Genomic DNA, 5,000 nt, shown 5'->3' with positions numbered 1-5,000 from the left:
CCCGTTGTTGTCGTGGGGGGGGCTTAGGAGGCGGACACTGGGACCCAATGCTGGGGAACTCATCAACCTTGGGACTCAGCCTTCGACTCAACAAATTTTGCATGTTTTTTTTTTTTCCCCTCCTACTTTTTCGTTTCTGTCCCTTCACCAACTCCTCCTACTATCATCCACTTCCTAAGGTGTGAGAGCCGTGCTGAAAGGATGAAAGGCTGATTTTGTGCCAGTCCTGAACGGCCTGAGGGAGCCATGGGCACGGTATTCCCCTGCTTTAGTTGTCTAGCCCTTACCCCTCGAGGGACCCTGAGGGGTAAGGCTTACCATGGCCAACAATGAAGATTTTATACCATTATTAGATAGCACATTTATTTTGCTTTTAACCATTAACCATACCATTATTAGAGGCAATGAGGCTTGCCTCTTCATTAAATAGCTCCACCAATTCAAACTCGCCCGATTCCCTGACCCCAGGCTCTCCTTTGATCACGGCTCTGAACACTACAACTAATACCCCCTCCTCAATGCCTACTAGTACAGTATCCACCCTAATCAACACCCCAGGAGACATTTCTACTCTCCCAACATGCTCAACTTCAAAAACTATACCCCCACAACCTTCTTCATCAACTACCCCATCCTCCCTTATTACTACCTTACAACATTATTGTCCACCTCCCCATAACACTACTCCCTCTTCCACACGCCCCAACTACCCCATCCTCCCTTATAACTACCTTACAACCTTATTGTCCACCTCCCCATAACATTACCTCCCTCAACACTACTCCCTCTTCCACATGCCCCCGTCCTTCTACTACCCCCCATCTCTACAAAATTCTTAAATACTCTATTTAGCCCAGCCAAATGGGACAGATTTTTCGTGATCCCTCCCACAGCTTCTCACACTTTCTGCTTTGACAACCTGTTTTCATTCCTCAAATGCATATACATCCTTCACTTGCTCTAACCCTTATACATTACCTTACCCGACCTTAAACCATTTACTCGTCAATTCCTTTGCCCAGCTTTGACAACTAATCACTAACTCAACCACCCTTCACTACCATTTACTATAGTGCTACATGATCTTAGATGTCTAGCACATTTATTTGCTTTTAACCATTAACCAATTAGTAAAGTCGAAATAAGTAAGGCTAGCTTGTTTTACCCTTCTGTGCAGCTGGGGGGGGGGGGGGTAAGTGGGCGAGTTAACAGCCGGAGCCTTATACAGCCGGGGCCTTTTACTTTAATTATTTAAGGATAGACTACTGTATTCAATCATAGCGAGAAAACGGAATACTCTAAGGGTAGATTATTGTATTTTGTTACAATTGATAGCATTCGATAAAACTCGATGGAAAATGGTCATCGCATTAAACTTCAAGGACAAACTAAAGTTATTTGCTTGAGTTATATTTATTATTTGTTCTTAAGGGACTAATAATCAAATCAGACTGATAGAATGTTGTTTAGGTGAGAATGATGCCGCAATGTCCATGAGAACCTGCGCGGGATACACCACACTGGGAGTTGGAATAAGCTGACCTTTCTTATTTAGACCCTGGCTAACAGCACAATTGTACGAGTGGAGATCTGCGTTGTCTCGGGGGTTCGTAAGAACCTCTGCCTATGATACCATGTCGGCTATTGTTACCGCCTCGTGAAGTCGTGGTGCCTGCTGCTGGTGCCATTAACCACCGTTGGGAGGCACTGATTGCCCGACACAGAATTCCTGGAAGGGTAGGGAGATTTGGTCCCGGAAGGTCGGTCGGACCTCGGTAGCTGAACCACCCACAACATGAGAGTCGTCGCAGGGAGAGTAAAAGGTAAATGCCTCTACACTAGGTGCGCAGCGTCAACTTCGTCTGTGACAGAAACCTGTTGACCTCGTTGTGATAGGAGCAAAGAGGTCCTCCTGTGGAAGGCCAAACCGTGACGACAGATCTGCGGACAGGGCCGGGATCAGAACCTAATCCTAATCTTCCAACAACGGAAGCATAGGTTCTTCTACCTTGCCAATGGAAGAGATAGGAGGAGCGCGAGGAGCCTTGTCATGGTGCAGATGAATTGCTCCGTGTTATTCAGGAAGCTTGGATCGTTCTCGCTCGAAGCGAAGGTTACCTGATGAAGAAGAGCAAGATTGCACGTACTTCGGATCTGTTTAACAGGTGCGGAAGTTAAAAGAGTTAGATATTTCCTATAGGTAGTCTAAGAAAGCTGTTCTTTGGGGGACGGTTCCTTTTCATATTACAAAGGGCGAGTTTGTCTTAATAGCTAAAGACTCCATTTGTCTTCTTGGTAGTAGTAGGAAACGTTTTCGAAGACGCCCATAGGATTCCCTCACGCAGTACCACCCTGCCCAGAGTTGGCAAGATGGTGTAGATCGATTATAACAGTAAAAATCTGTCAGCTCCTTGACAACCTGAAGGGATGCTTGAAGAGCATCATCGGGAAAGCTGCAGGGATTTCTGTAGAGTTTCCCGGCGTTGCTTTGGATCATGCTACAGATGCTTGCCCTATAGAAACATGGAATCAAAGAATCATCTAGAAGAAAATGTTATGATGCATAATGGTGTGGATAATGGTTTATAAACGTTTCTTCCCCAGTTGATGATTTAGTGTTAGATAGATATTCGGGTGGATCTTTTCGCAGTATGGTAAGAGTCCCTAACGTCAATTATTTCCCTCATAAAAATGATGTGTTATTTATCCCTCGAATAGATCTGTAGGTTAGTATTTTAGAGGGCGCCGTGACTCTTACTTCTTCACTATATGGTATGTGCTTTCAGATACCATATATAAATGAAGGGAATGGGTTCGTAGAAATTGCGCAGAAGAGTAATGATCCGATTTGGGGTTGTGTGAAAATTCCTCTGTGGTGTGAAGGTGAAGTGTCTAAAAACGAATCAAAGAAGGATCGAACATTGTCTGGTTCGCCCTGATAGGTTACTGTATAATGTTTTGAGTGTGCCTTTTAGAATAGTGACATAATTTCTTCTCGGAATACAGCATGAAGATTGCCTCATTCCGTTTCTGTTGCAGGACATGGAGGAGTATAAGTGGCCATATAGTCATTTCCCACCTTTCTAAATACGAAAGGCTGGGCAGAGAAGTACTGCCGTCTTGCTTTTGTTTATAAACCAGGTAGATATATATTCCCATTCCTCTTTCAAGATGTCCTTAGGTCTCCAGGTCTTTTGAATGTGTCTGTATGGATATATTAGGCTTTACGTTATATTCGAAGTACTTTGTTGAAGTTCCATTAAAATCTAATGATTCATTAGAAGTCGTAAGGGCATTTATTAAGGGTTTTATTTACAGAGGGATCTCCACCTCATATTATATTTGATGGGGAAGGAGGGGGGGGGTATACATGAGCTCTGATACATACCTTTAATTAACGGAACATCATGGGACTGGAAACGCATTATCCCATACCGTCCAAACTCAAGTGGGCAGGTGGAAAGAGTGAATCGTACACACAACAAAATGTTGCTTTTACAGTGGTCTGGAACAATCCGCTTTCATCCGTTAATAAGCAGAGTTGGCTATAACACTGCTAATGATAGGATGATAAAAGAGACATCCATATTTCATTTATTTATTTTCGCAGTATACTTTGCCGTGGTACAACGCGGAAGATTATTTGCAAGAAACCACAAAAAAAAAAAAAAAAAAAATATGCTAAGCCTTCTCCGGATATAGAAGGACACCGGGTACAATATAATCTAAAGGTTATTCGTAAAGCAGTAAGGAAGTACTGTGTACTGCGCGCGCGCGCGCGTGTGTGTGTGTGTGTGAGTAAGAGAGAGAGAAAGAGACAGAGTGTGTGTGTGTTTGAGAGAGAGAGAGAGCATGAGAGCGTGGGACTATACCGAGTTATAGAAAACAAATAAAGATAGCGGGAGCGAAAGTATGCAAGGAATAGGTAGACAGGTTAAAGTTACAAATGCGAGGAGCCCATAGTACAGAAAAGTTATATCTAGTAGATGCAAAGACGCAGAATTAGTGGACAAAACTAACTTAGAAAGCTCGGGGATTCCGAGAAAAATGATGGAATGAGTAAGAAAGGCAAGGTAGTGAGTACTACTTGGGTTTAAGTAGTAGATACAGAAATCAGTTTAATAGTCTGTAATAGGTACAGTAATTTAGTTCTTAGATGATTGTAATGCTAAAAAAATCAAATATATAGTCAAGTAATATTTAGGCCAATTCAGTGAGATCTACGAAGGCCAGCTTCGCCCGGGCTTCTTTGTATGTTGCCCAGCGTTTCAACTATTCATCATCACTGAATGCTTTCTGGAGTGTATTCTTATTTCATGAAAAAAAACTGATATTCCCTCCCAGATTATAAAGAAAATTATATGTATGTTGTTAATGAGTGGCATTATGATTAAACTTTCCATTATGTGACCATGCTCTCGTTAAGAGAATAACGAAGATAATTAGATAAATTACTGTTTTTTCCAAGGGCTCGCGCCTCCTTTGGAAAATACTGAAGCCCCCCTAGGAGGGTGCGCCCCAGGTAGATATTGTTGCCGAGAGTGCTTTTGTCTCCCAGCCTGTGGCGTCTCAATGCCATCTAGCCGAGGAGGTGATTCTCGCCGGTCCTGCTGCTGCCGCTCTGCTCCTCGGCGTTGTTGGAAGGCGTCGCATTCGTAGACTGACTCTACTAGTCCAAGCTAGTTTGTTGGCCAGCCCATTTCCTTTAATGCTAAGATGGCTCGGAACCTAGTTAGTGATAAAGAATCCTATGTGTTATGGTGTTCACTGTGGTTAGGAGGTCGATAGTCACTGAGCATGCTGTCCGGAAGCTGTCACTTACTGCCCTGAAGTTTATATGTATATCAACATGTCCTTCCCTCTGGAGTGCATGGACCAGGGCTCCCAAGATGACAACAGACAGTCTGGAGCGATGAGGCATTAGCCGTAACCCGCCTGCATGTAACACTGTCCCTTGTCGCAAAGCCGACTCCTGCAGTGCGGATTTAAGACCGACTGAC

This window comes from Penaeus chinensis, chromosome 34 (assembly GCF_019202785.1).
Source record: "Penaeus chinensis breed Huanghai No. 1 chromosome 34, ASM1920278v2, whole genome shotgun sequence".
Taxonomy (NCBI): Eukaryota; Metazoa; Arthropoda; class Malacostraca; order Decapoda; family Penaeidae; genus Penaeus; species Penaeus chinensis.
Note: the sequence above shows the minus strand (reverse complement) of the source record.